Here is a 14710-nt window from a genome sequence, read left to right as displayed (position 1 = left end):
AGTTTCTGATTTGTTCTTGAGTCAAAAAAACTAATTTCTTCCCTACGATTATTAGGACGCACCATGCGATCAGAGCTGATAGGGATATTATTTTGACCCATCCCAACATGGGATGGCAATTATGCCCTTTCAGCCACAAATATGCTTTTCATGTTAAACACTAGAGCAGGAAGTGTTGGGTTTCATTAACAGCAGCTTTACGCCAAAAAAAAAAGAAACCCAGCAAAGTAGAACCTCAGTGGTGAGTATGGCATGACAACTGGTACACATAGGACAAGGGTTCAGTTTGTATTAAGAGCAACCACCAACCAGAAAATTAAAATGGAAGCAGATCGGAAAACAGGGAGATCCATCGTCAACCGCTTATCCTGCGTACAGGGCCGCGGCGGGCAGGAGCCAATCCCAGCTGACATCAGGCAAAAGGCAGAGTACACCCTGGACAATTCGCCACACATTGACAGACAACCACTCACATTCACACCCAAGGACAATTGCATGTCTTTAGATGGTGGGAGGAAGCCGGAGCACCTGGAGAGAACCCACACATGCAAACTTCACACAGAAAGGACTGGAACAAGCAAGGTTAGAACCCACAACCTTCTTGCTGTGAGGTGACAGTGCTAACCACTGTACCACTGTGCCGCCCAAAAACAGGGAGATGTCTTACTAAAATATGATAAATTCTGCTTGATAAAATAATGCCCTGTCTCTATAATAAAGGCCAGTTTCGCTCTGCAGTTGAGATGAATAATGGGCCACTTTTGAGAATCAACTGTATTGTAGTTAATCCACTTTGCTGTGATCTGATTTTTATATACTTGGTATCTTGCTTCATGCTGAAGCTGAAAAGCCACCAAAAAGTAAAAAGTAAAAGTTTGCTGCTGCTGTTCTCCTCTCCCTTCCCTCCCTTCCCCCCATTGCCCAAGGAGACAATCTAAAACAGACAGATCATCCTGATGAAGATGTGTGTTTTGTTAAGAGAAATGTGTGTGTGTGTGTGTGTGTGTGTGTGTGCATGTGTGTGTGTGGATGGAGGGGAGTTTCAGAAGATGAGACTCGTGGGTGGGTCTTTCCTGTAAAGTGCTCCATTTGTGCACAGAGATGTCCTGAGTGTCTAGACAAACCTACATGTAAAGCTCATTCATATACTCTTATGTGAACTTCTTTCTCTCCCTGACGGTCTGAGTTGCTCTCCCACTCCCCCTCCATTTCTCTCCATCTCTCTCAGCTCTCAAACGGTAGGTCCTACTGTACTTAGGCGTCATAAAATTTAAATGAAGCTTCTTTTCAAACCACAGCAAGTATCGCTGCATGGTGTTGAAAGTTAAGGGAAAATACGATAAAATTTAAGTGAACTCTTAGCTGCAAACTGAGCTTGCTCATTTGAAAAGTGTAAAATACAAAAAATTTAAGATGATTTCTCTTCCTCCTTCTTTCCTTACCTCCTGCTTTAGTCTGCTCATTTTAGACTTCGCACTGTAGCCTCAGGGCTGAAGGCAGCGATCACAGTGTCTAGCCTCAGTACAGATGGGCTTCTCTGCCAGACAGACCGCTCACACTCGGAAACTGCTGGATTCAAACATGAAGTATACATTTGAATCAAACTCTAAAAACTATTCCACTCTTGGCTGAGTTGTTCTTGTGGTTGATTTACTCATCTACAGTAAAACCACCTTTCTGGGAAAAGATTACAAAGGAGTAGTTTTCCATCCAAATGGACAAACATAAAAAGTACCTTTTCTTGTATACTTCCACAGGTTCCACAGGCAGGTTTTATTTTTTTTTTTTAGAAGTAGTGGAAACTAGAAGTGATTTTGCTCCCTTACACCTCAGCCACAAAAGGGCAGGTGTCTTGTTTTAGATTACAGTGAGATTATCTTCGGACCTGCTGCTGCTGCTGCCAAATATTGAGAAAAATGGTGTCCATATACACGCAACCACACTGGCATAGCTGTTACACACACTGTATTCACAAGGACAAAAACAAGGAAAAAGTGGTGTTTGTCATCTCTCTTCACTAATGCTGCTTTTGTTCGTGTTTAGGAAGCAACATCAGACCTGTGCTCATATTTCCTATTCAGACACATTCTATGATCCCACTGTTCAGCCCATGGCTCCTAAAAACTTATATTTATGTACAAAAGTCATGCCGAAAATATAATGCCTCCCATTAACATTTTTATCAAGCTATCAAGGAAATGTTTATATTGAACATATTTACCAACACTGCCAATGCAAAATGTTCATAACAAATGTAACTACAGTGTTCACTGTCAAGGATGTCATTTGTTTTAACAAATTCCTGGCTACTGAAGCATGATTAAAGGAATAGTTTGACATTTGGGAAATATGTTTTTTTGTTTTCCTGCCAAGACTTAGATGAAGAGATACTTCCCACTACAACAAGCGACAGCCAGGAGACAGCTTAGCTTAGCAGAAAGACTGGAAACAGTTAGCCTGACTAGCTTGTTGTGGTTTTTATGTGCCTTGCAGACTATTTTGGGTACAGAGACTTCCTGCCCTTACTATCTCCAACCCCATAATAATGCTTTGTTTTAGGGTTGGGGTTAGGCCTTTGGCAAGCCACGTTATTGTATTTTTTATGCACAAAAAAGAGCACAAAAGTTCACAAAATGTTTGCATTTTGTCAAATTCCTAGTTTAAAATAATATCAAATATAAACATATGCCAAATTATTGATAATATTTTGAAATATATCACAGCCTTAGCATAGCCTGTACAGCTCACAGTGTTAGATAAATGACAGTGGTTATTATTACTGTTATTCTTTTAAAGAAAAACAGTTATATGGAAAGTAATTAATGCTTTCAGAGTATATATATGTGTGTAGGTGTGTGAAGAGGCAAGTGCACATGTGTGCAGTTGTGTGTATCTTCAGGGTGTTAAGTCAAGCTATGAATTATTTGATGGACTATAAGATGCAGTTGCTTTGGTGATATGTGATTGGGCCCCCGTCTGCTCCGCCCTGTGAAGCCACGTGGTGCCTCCCATTGTCATCTGTTCAGGACTCGTCTTCTGTAATCTTTACAGGCTGATACAGGTTAAAACAACTGACTATTGATTATATTATAGCAGTAAGTCATGTTGTGTATGTATGGATATATGTATGTATTACAGTAGGAAATGAGGCTGAAACCACTAGGTCTATTATTTGTTATTGTTACCTGTTTGTGTGTCCAACATATCCACCTTTGTAAGTTGTTTATAATGCTGTGCATCTTTTTATGTGCATGTGTGTTATTGTGCATATGCCACACTGTTGTTTTTGTTTGTGTTGTCCGGTGTGATCATGTCTTGCAGGCAGTGCCTCACTGACTCAGTTGTGTGTGTGTGTGTGTGTGTGTGTGTGTGCTGGCAGTCTATTTGTTGTATTTCCATGTGTCACATTGACTCATCAGTGCACTTGTCATTGCCATAGCGACTATGCGCTGACATATGCCCGCTTCTTGGCTCCCTGACTGACAGCACCGTTACTGTGGTGAAATCCGAAGGATGTTAGAACAAATCACACCTCGTCCTCTTCCTTCCTCTGAGTGACAGTCGGCCGGTCGCTCATCTCATCTTCCCTTGTTCTGTTTCTGTACTACAAGCTTTTGTAAAAGATAGAAAGGGCGTTTCCTACATAAGACAAAACCAAACGATCCCCAAAATGATTTTTTGTTCAAACTGACCAAGAAAAGAGGATAAAAATTGTTCAAATGAGATCATTTTCTATGATTTCCATGACTGGTTTCCCTTGTTACTTCTACGAGTGGCTGTTTGTCTGTACTGTGTGTTCTCACTGTGCCTGTAAGCTGCAGAGCAGTCTCCATACATCCCGAGACTTGTTCACAATTGATTTCACACTGAGTCAATTTCTTCATTTCAAAACACACCTCCTGTAGAACAAAACAACAAACTTGTTTCTGCTCATGAGACATCGTGTGGACAGAGCTGAACTCTGGGAAATATAAAGACGTGTATGTGTGAGGTTTTGTTGATAATAGAGGACCATTCCTGCTTCTCTAGATCTGATGTTAACTCTGAGCGCCGATGCAGATATGAGCTGTAACCTTGAAGATGAGGGCATCCTTTCATCTAACTGAGCTGAGATGGACATGTCCCTGCTTGGTATCTTTCACAACTTTACAGATACAGTATGTTTCAAGTCTTTCTTCTACCAGGAAACATGCTACATTCATTGGCTGAGTGTGGAATTGAAAAAGGAAGGAAACTGCTGTTGTATTAGTGTTGTCTAAGTGTATTAGCGAAGCTTCACTACAGGTGTCGAAGGCACTGGGGTTTCTCCTGTATTAAAAAGTTTGGTCAAGACAGTCTGTGAACAAGAGCGTGGAGTGAAATCAGGCAGAAACAAAGGAAAGAATATCCTTTGGGGGAGTTAAATGTTTGTTTGGCCTTTAATTTTCACTGCACTCATGTTCTTTTATCTGCACACAGAGCTCACACGTGTTTCTACACTGGCCATGTGCACATGCACGCTTCAGCTGATAAAGGCGAGATATTTTAGAACCGGTGTTTTAAAAGCTTGTGGGTTGCTAGCTATGACATTATGAACGCCAGCAATACCGTTTGATGAGAAACTAATATTTAAGTGTTACATTACATGATTTATCCAGTATGCTACTATAGTGTAGCACTTACAGTTACTTCATTCTTTGAGCAAACCTCCTGTGCTAGTGGTGTAAAACACCAACAGCTCCCAGTCCGGCTACAGTCAGCTAATTGGACCGTTAGCAGTAGTGCCGTGGATGTATAGTAATACATCTCTATTCTTAATACATTTTTATACATCCACGAATGCACACGAGCAGTGTGTATCGGTAAGTAACTTCAGCATTACAAGAGGACATGTCCGTGTTGCAACAATACCTTTTTTTACCTTTGGAGCAGCTCCTGAATGGAGTTTGAGGTTGTTGGTTTATTTTCTGCGACCAATGAACATTTGGTCGACTGACGATGTACTCACACTTGACAATCCGTACCGTGCATGTTTAACCCCCAAAGTCCGGTTCGTTTGACCAGTGTGATCGCCCGGGCATGGTACGCTCAAAGAGCCACTTGAAAAGGTGGGCTGAACATGGTTAAACTGGACTCCTGCACGGTATGCATCCAGTGTGATCACTAACCGTGCTCGAACACTGAACCCCGACACAAACTCTACTGTGCCGTGCGAGAGAGAGCACTTTTTTTCACAGAATGACAGTCGATATTGACTTCCAGTAATGTACAGTGTGCTTAGCTCAACAACCCAGCTGTGATCTAACGTTAACATAGCTCTCCTTATTATCTAGTCTCCTTACATGCTTGCTAATAACTTTTTTGAGGTGGGTCTCCGACCTTGACAGTTGTGTTGGACAGATTTGTGCTGCAGTGTTCATGAGAGAGAGAGAGAGAGAGAGAGAGAGAGAGAGAGAGAGAGAGAGACAAGGTGCTGCGCGAGTAGCATGCGCAGCACTCTGCAATCAACTACGATATCAATATATGCCGGTCGGCAGTGATAGGCTACTGCGGCGGGCCGCCACAAACAAATCAATATATGGGAAACACTGACTGAGTGATGACGTAAACGTGCTCCAGCTCGGATCGTTAGGCGCAGTGTGAGCACAGGCCAGCGGGGGAGTGGGGAGGGGGGACAATCGTGCTCGAGCAAGGTACAAGCCAAACGGGCCTAGTGTGAGTACGCCCTAAGACTCTTCTCATCGACTAACAGTTTAGTTGAGGAAGCCCTAGTCATTACAGTATATGCAACTATCCTATTATAAGTTAGAACATATACCAATAAAGGTGACAAACTCCCCTAAACACATGGAAAAAAGTTATTTAACATTGTCATATAAACCACACAGTATGAAAGTCAAAAATGTGACACAATAAATACTAATTACTACTACTACTAAATACTAATAGATTCTCTCATAGGCCGCTGTTGTTCATTTGGAGGTTACTAAATGCTTCTTTGTTTGGTGTAAAAATTCCTTGTTTGAATTAGTTTGGATTGTTAGTTACATGTGAAAGCCTAATAGCTTCATCAAATATTTTTATTATTAGAGAAATGTGCTATTAACTGGGGACAAAAACTATTAGAGAGAGGCGCCTGCACACAGAACTAATGCTCAGAAAAAGAAGCACAGCGTGCCGATATTACATCTTTATTAGTATTAGTATACTCAACATCTGACCAAGACGGTCAAGAGATAGATTTCATCTGTTCCAAGAAAGACACATCTGACCTTAATTCATTCAACCAACCATGTCCAACCATCGTCAACCACTTTTCCTGCATACAGAGTCGCGGGGGGCTGGAGCCAATCCATCGCAAGGCCACACACAGACAAACAACCAGTCACACTAACACCTAAGGACAATTTAGAGTCACCAATTAACTTAAGGCTGCATGTCTTTGGATGGTGGGATTAAGAGAGAACCCACGCAGAGGGAACACATGCAAACTCCACACAGAAAGGCAAGGCAACCAGGGTTTGAACCCGCGACTTTCTTGCTGTGAGGCCACAGCGCAATCCACCGGAACACCGTGCCGCCCATATTTATCATGTACAAATTTTAAAATCAATTTATACAATCAATTTATCTTGCTCAGGATAAAATACAAATTGATTATGACACATAGTTCAAATTTAATACAATACACGAGTATCCAAATGTACTTAAACTGCCATCTACTGCAAGTAATACATTCAAACAGCCCCGCTTCGAAAACCAAACTATCCTTTTAATGATAAGCAACCACTAATGTAAAAAGCTAAACAAACTAAATGAGAGATATTGATGTTTCAACCCCAAAAGATTACACTGAGGTAGATAAATGCAAAAAAACCCAAAAACAAATATTTTATAAAAAAAACTAACAAATATTAAGTAAGGTAAATATTTCACCTTTGCCCTTATGGATTTAAACATGGAGACACATTGGCTACAGCATGTATATCCAGATTATTTTACGTAACAAGGGGCTTTATTCATTAGCTGCCGCATTCATGTGAATCAATGTCATGGAATGCGTTAGTATCTATAATTTACATTTTTGTGTTTGCATCCCATTGTCTTTTGAGAACCACAATCGAGTGCGTCCTCACCGACACAAAGACTGTCTCTGCAACTCTGTAATAGGAGAACAAGCTGTGTGAAAAGACAAAATGTCACCAGGCGGTCCCCACTCAGCCACCTCCCCACTCAGGGCATACTTAGCATTTAAAGCCCCCCCACCCCATCCTGAAAAAGGCGTGCTAACATTTAGCGGCGGGGGAAAAAGAGGGAAAAGATGCACAGACGGGCTTCAGCCAGGGAGGCAGGCAGATTCCTCCGGCCCTGTAGTGGAGCCGTGGGGAAGTTTTTAATTCCTCCATCCTTATGGTTCATTTGTCCTCCAGATCCTGTGTGAAGCTCCGCGATGACCACTCATGTGTGCACTGCTGTTGAATTATTAACAAGGGAGATAAGGGAAGGAGGAGCCGATGGGAAGATAGAGATGAGGGGAAGGGGAGAGGGAAGTGAAAGGAGGAGGAGGAGGTGGAGGTGGGTGGCAGAGGAGACGTGTGAGGGGAGATCGGAGTGCGTCATTGAGGAGGAGAGGTGTGGAGATGTAGTGGATAGGTGAGAGGTGAGGTGAGGAAGAAGGCAGGAGGATCGGAAAAATGAGGTGAGAAGAGCGAGGAGAGGTGGGAGAAGATGGAGGAAGGGTGAGAGAAGGCAGATGATGAAGAGTGGACAGTGAAAATGTTTTACAATAGTTGTATAGCTGTATTAATACAAACTGTGGTGGATTCACTGTTGTTTTGTCACGGTTGGTAGCTCAGAAACTAGAAAAACATCACTTCTACTACACCAGAGGACTTTGTTTTTTAATAGAAATAACAATCCAATTGGTGAGCTCAAATTCTGTTACACAGTTGGCAAATCAAAGAAACAAAAACATATTTTTTGTTCATGTTTTTGATCATGTCATGTGCATGCCTGTTAGTATGATAATGTACAACACAATATTCAGCCACATCATTTTAGCGGTCACTTGTGTAACACCACCAATTCAGCAGTTATGAGCAATACTTGAAATAAAATGAATGAAATGTTTATAACACACTATAATGCAACTGTAAGCTTAAATAAGGAGTTTTTTTGTGTCCATTAATATATTTGTCAACAACTATAATATCTCCCATGTAGCATCCATAACTGGTGTCTAACCATCATGATTAATTATTTAATTAAACACAATCAAATTTTAACATTCAAAGGCAGCTTAAAACTGTTGATAAATGAGTTCAAAAGTCCTGAAGACAGGTTGAGCTTGAAAATTCTTGACCTTGGATATAGTAGTTTGACTAAAACAAAATCTATAAATAAAAACAACAATTACCTCAAGGTCCTCTTGCAGGATTTCTGTCTGCTGTCATGGCCATCATCAGTGATTGTACTTGCTCAGATGCCATGGAGACTGGAACAGTATTTAGAAATTAATACATACTTTATAGATACATATATATAATGAATATATATATATATATATATATATATATATATATATAGTTAATATCAAAATCATATTTTTGTAATCATGATGAATGAAATTATGTTATCATCAACATTCATTACTGTTTATGCACCTGCTTGAGATGTTCAGCAATAAGAGCTGTTAAAACATATATTGTAATAAACACTTAAAATGTCTTTTGATATGCTTACTACAGCAATACAGTTGTTTCAACTGCTTGTAAAAGCTAAATTGGAGGTGTTTATATACTTATATTGTGGTTTAAAATAACAATTATCTTTGTGATGTTTGGTAAAAAGAGACATTTAGTTAAAACCAGCAGCAGTTTATCTACAGCTGTTTTCACAGCTTGGATAATAGGCCTACTCCTCATGACGAGTAAACTGACCTTCATGTGTAAAATCACTGTAGTGCTCTTTTAAAAGCAATTTAAAAAATCTGTTATGTACGCTCACTTAAAAGGTTAGATTTTTCAGTGTAGTGAAAATTCATCTAATTATTAGCATGAATTGTCAAATATGTTGTAGTTAGTTTGTGTACATGCGTGTCAGTGTTTAGCTCTTTTTCACATTGCGGTACAGTGGTGGCGTAGATGATGTTGAAAGGTGATGCTCTTCAGTGGCCCACTGCTTTTCACTGTACAGTCTCAGAGTGATCACATCTCTGTTGTTACTGTGGGAGACTGGCAGGACTCGGTGCCACGTTACATACTAACCACAATGTTACTCTCTCCTGGCACCAATAAGGACATAATTGGGTTAGCGTGACGTAACACACGCTGCCAGTGTCTGCGACATCATCATACAGTGACAGTTACCTGAGTACGTACAACGCAGACACACACATACACCCTGATACTTGCCCAAGTGATATAAAGCAATGGTGTATGAGTATGTACAAAACCATACTGTAAATGCACATCAGAATCAGAATCAGGTTTATTGCCAAATACATTTTGACATACAAGGAATTTGCCTTGATATAAACTGGTGCTTACAGTACACATGAACATAAACAGAAATATAAATTTATAAAAAGTAAGGAGATCAAATTACTTCTACTTTTTACAAAAAAATTACACAACACACACTCACATACACTGCATATAGATAAATACAAGACAGAGTAAGACCGAAGGGAATGCGCTGATTAGTCTGGAAAAGTGTGTGAGTGTGTGTGTGTGTGTGTGTGTGTGTGTGTCCTCCTAAGGGAGAAGCCAACTCAACCCCCCCCCCCCCCCTTCTTACCACCACACACACGCATACACGCACAGTGTCTGGGGGTTACAGTAAACCCCGGCGGATTTGTAGAAAGGCCTGGATTGTTCATTAATAAAGAAAGGATGAAAACAGGGGAGAGAGGTGGAGGGGTGTGTGTGGGTGGGGGTGGGGTGCAAGGAGAGTGGGAGAGAAAGAGAAGGGAAAGAGAGAGGGAGGGGAGGGGAGGAGGGGGTGCACGGTATTAGACAGTAATTAAATAATCATCTGTGTTGCTCTCGTTTACTCCCTCCCCTCTTCCTCCTCCGCCTTCTCCTACAGCACTAGCGGCCACAACACCTGTCACAACTCATCACCCTCACACACGCACACACTAACACAGCGAGAGAGAGAGAGAAAGGCTACAGAATAAATCACATCAAAGCCACACACATTATGGACGCGTACAGAGGCTTGTAAAATATATGCACTCATACATAACAGAGACACTCATACATTCTCATTCATGGTATGTTGATAAAACACATAGGGGAGAGGGTATGAGTGTGAGTACGGGGCTCTAGGCAGAGTGGTTGTCAAATTAATTTCCACAACCCAGTCATCTTCCTTGGCTCCTCTCTCACCTCTTTAGCCACTGTCCTTCCTGTCATGTGAGGTAGCTGCTGTCCAGCCCAGGTAAACCCTGGATGACATGGACTGTCAGCAGTAATTATAAAAACGGTCTGAGATGGAGCTGATTACTGCTGTCAGGGAAAACAATCCACAAGCTGTCTCGTGACAATCGACAAGAATCAAGGATAATTACAGTTTTTTAATAACTGTTCTTGTAGTTTTGGGCATCACTACTATAACATTGTGCACACCAAAGTAAAATGTGAGATTTGTCCAGTGGAACATAACCTGTCAGATATTCATATGGGTTTTATCAAAGCTCTAGGTTAGCCAAATTTATTACCCAAACTGCCAACTGTAAACATCCGTCACAGTTTACAGACTGATTTTCTGGTTCAACTTTGACCTACTAAATTGTAGTTACTCATACATTTCCTGCGCAATGGAGACCGACATTTCGAGTTTACCTTCAAATAAAGTGGTTTAAATAATCTGGCTAATCTGTTGTCTTGTATGATTGTTTCTTTCCCCATTAGACTTTGTTGAACAAATGTCATTCCTCAGTCTCAGGAATTACTTTGGTGAGTATCGAACAATAATAATTGATAGAAATAATGGTCGACACTACAAAAATAAGACCCAAGTTTTGATAAACCGAAATTATCTTTTGAAGAATATATTGCATTACACACACACACACACACACACACACACACACACACACACACAAAGATTAGTAAAACTGTGATGGGGAAAATTTTCAAGTTGAGTTTTACTCCAGATTCTCATTTCACAAAAGCAACATGCTTACACACCAGATCGCAAATAGTGGCAGCTTCCTGTTTCACAAATGATAGTCACTTGAAATTGTAGATACATTTGTGATTGAGTATGGGGTTTGTTGGAATTAGTGAAACTTGTTCAAATTAATGTGAGAAGAAAGGATCTTATGTTGCAAATCACCGGTTGCATGTTGTAAATTTGGTAAAACTCACCAATGGGTAAACAAAACACACAGTCTGACTTTCAGCTCAGGGTTAATGAGCAGCTTTTCAATTGTTTGTAAACAAGTAAAACGAACTGACACCTTCAGTTTTATTGTCCTTCAATGTGATTTTCTGAGCACAATCTCAAAGAGCTGTTACATTATGTTCAGACAACTGACAAAAAAAGAAATGGATTGCCTTGAGATTTGTACTGAAGTGGGTTATACAAAACTTCTTTAATATGATACATTTAATAATACACATTCTGTTTCCTAACTAGTTTAACAAAGCAGTATGTAACTAATGATTTTACAATGAAATGTCTCAAACAAATACACACAGCACACAGATGAAAGATAGCAGCAGTTTTAGGATGTTTGTGACAGCAGTTAAAGCAAAGATACATCTCCAACTTTAATACTTAACTATAAACTAAAAAATATTTTAATATATACATGGCATCAAAAGCAAATATACCAGCACACAGCTGACTTCATATACTGTGCTGTAATTCTGTTAACACTATAATGTTCATCTGTCTATAAATTAACCACAGGCATGATACTGTACATGCATGCTCACACATACACGTATACACATAGAGGGAAAACATATGAACAGACACACTGATAGTTTAAGACACACACCGAACGGGCACACACTCTTATACAGTCTCCAAACGAACCCTAACCTGACAGAGACGTACATCATGTATAATTATAGTCAGCCATATGGCCATGGGGACTGTTGCCCAGGCCGACAGGGTTCAGCTCTTAAGAGAACACACACACACTGCAGAATAAACATTCAATGGTGTTGCTGTGGATTCATTCTCTCATTCATTGATTCATATTCCTGTGTGCAGCCACAGGGCCTCACAGTGAACTCGGGCGCACAGGCCAGTATGGCTGGATAATATGGCCTTTGTTAATGACGTTCAGAAAACTGTGCCTCAGCCTATACAGCAGGAGGTAAACAGGATTTGGATTAACATCTGCCGGGAATTACTCATTGATTTTGTCTCCTGTTTTTGTTGTGATTTTAATGTCGCTGGAAACAATCAATCCATCCTGCACTGATGTAAAAAGTCAGACAGATTTGTGGACCTGGTATCCCACTGAAAACTGTAGAGTATGGGATTTGGTGAGATACAAGGGTACACGTTGTTCTAAAAAAATTAACTTAAAGGAACACGCAAGTGTTTTTGCATGTTTAGTTGCTCAACTACAAGTCACATACTTCATATGCCTGCTGACCATTTTCTGAAGCATGCTGTCGAATTTCAGACTTTTCTTACTTTTCACGAAGCTGTTTATGTGCCGTATATTGTACAACTCTGCTCGTGGACTCGTGCTTTAGTTGGGTTTGAGCAAATTATGTAAATTTGCTTATTTACAAATAAAGTAACCTGAGCTAAATGCTAATAATATACGTACCATTATATGTGAATGGGAATGTGGGATGGGAATATTAAGTATTAAAGTCATAAACCAAAGTACTGGACAAATAAAATTTTGACCTGATGATGAATGACTGTACAAAACTGTATGTCAATCCCTGTAGTGTAATGGTGCGTTCCATTTACCTCAGAAGTCAGAGGTTGGAGCTAATGACGTCACACTCAAGTTGATGCCGTTCCAGTTAAGTCAGTAAACCTCGCTCCTCCAGCTGTTGTTTACAACTAGTCAGGTTAGCTATTGTTACGTCGGTTGATTAAAAAAACGCATTGTGCACACATCCACAGACAGGAGTTGGACAACACTTTGATAAAAAAAATTTAAATGAGACACAAGTAGACAGAAGTGCTAATAAACAGTATAAACTACAGCTTTCACTAACTTTTGATACTCAGAGCAGCCGTCTTGGATCACAAAGTTGGGGCAGTGCAGTTCTCAGAAGTCAGAAATCCAATTTATGGGGTCGTTACCTTTAAAATTTCTGACTTTGAACTCGGAAATTCCGACTTCCTATGTCAAATGAAACGCACCATAAATACTTCTGCGGTTTACTGAGTTAATTTGTTTACCCCTCCCCCCCGCCCCCTTTAGACATGAGACTTTCGGTTCCCTCGAACTCTGCCACAATCTTGCAGAAGCTAATTTTACTGTTACACACATCCAACATCACCCTACATTAAATCACAAAAGCAAAGATGTCTGTGAGACCATCACACCGCAGGTCGATGACACTTCAGAAGTTGCATTTGTTTTGGGTTGGAATGTTTAAACAAATGGAGGAAACAAGAAGCTGTCGCTCTGTATGGACACACGTAAACTCTTAGAAGTTCATCAGCAGAAAACAAACATTAACAGCTACAGTATCTGCAGAAACAGAAAAGCCAGGATGTGATTATTGGAAAGAATGAGATTCTACATCTATGTAACATAATGAAAAGGAAATATTCATATTAGGCAAAAACAAACTATTGAAAAGCTGCTCATTAAACCTCATAAATAAATGCAAATCATCTTAATTAGTTCGAGGACCTTGGGTGCCTCTGAGCTTCTTCTGCTCCTCTCTCTTTTCTCTCACTTGTTTTTTTCCCTGTTGTTTGTTTTCGTGCTGTTATTGTTGTTGTTTTTGAAGTCCTTTTCCATTTCCCCCCTTTCTCCTCCTCCTCTCCATTGCTGCCATTCGTCTCTCTCCTCTCTCCTCCCCTCTGGTCTGGTTGTTGGACTCCGGGTTCTTTCATCGCCGCATCGACGACCCGGCCTAACCCTCTGCGGATGCCCGATACAGAGGAGGGTGACTGGGAGGTTTGGGCGGAGCTGATGGATGGGGGTGGGAGATCTGTGGTTCTGGTGCCACTTTTTGGCATCTCAGATAGGATTGAGCCGGAGCCAAGCTCTCTCAGTGATGTCAGGAGTGCTCAAGAATAAACAAAAATCACTCACAGCGGGCTCTGGGAATGCGATGGATTTGATGTGCTGCATCTGAATTACACTACAAAGTATAGCGTCATCACCAAGAAGAAACTTCATCTAGATATTTTTAGACAAAATTCTGAGAAAACATTATTAACCTTTTCATATTTTAAATATTTCTAAAGAATTCTTTGATTGCTATTAAATGTGCAGAAACGTTCCACTGTATCAGTCAGGCTGTCTGTAGAGACGATTTGTTGTCTACAGTTTTGTTAAGTGCAACAGTGCAGACTGGGCCTAGGGGCTTTGTTAGGCACAGCTTACTACTGTGACACATGCTGCTGTGAGATGTAGATTGGACGGCTGTGTTTTCACTAGGTCTACCTGCTGTTATTAGTTTAGGGACACTTAATTGGTCTCTGGTCTATCTGTGATATCTTTATGGACCTCTAATGGGGTCTTTTGCTTAGAGAGGAGGATGAGGGTAACAGATAATTGGTC

This window comes from Micropterus dolomieu, linkage group LG21, assembly GCF_021292245.1.
Source record: "Micropterus dolomieu isolate WLL.071019.BEF.003 ecotype Adirondacks linkage group LG21, ASM2129224v1, whole genome shotgun sequence".
In the NCBI taxonomy this organism is placed as follows: Eukaryota; Metazoa; Chordata; class Actinopteri; order Centrarchiformes; family Centrarchidae; genus Micropterus; species Micropterus dolomieu.
The sequence above is the reverse complement of the archived record's forward strand: the minus strand, read 5'-3'. Positions refer to the sequence as shown.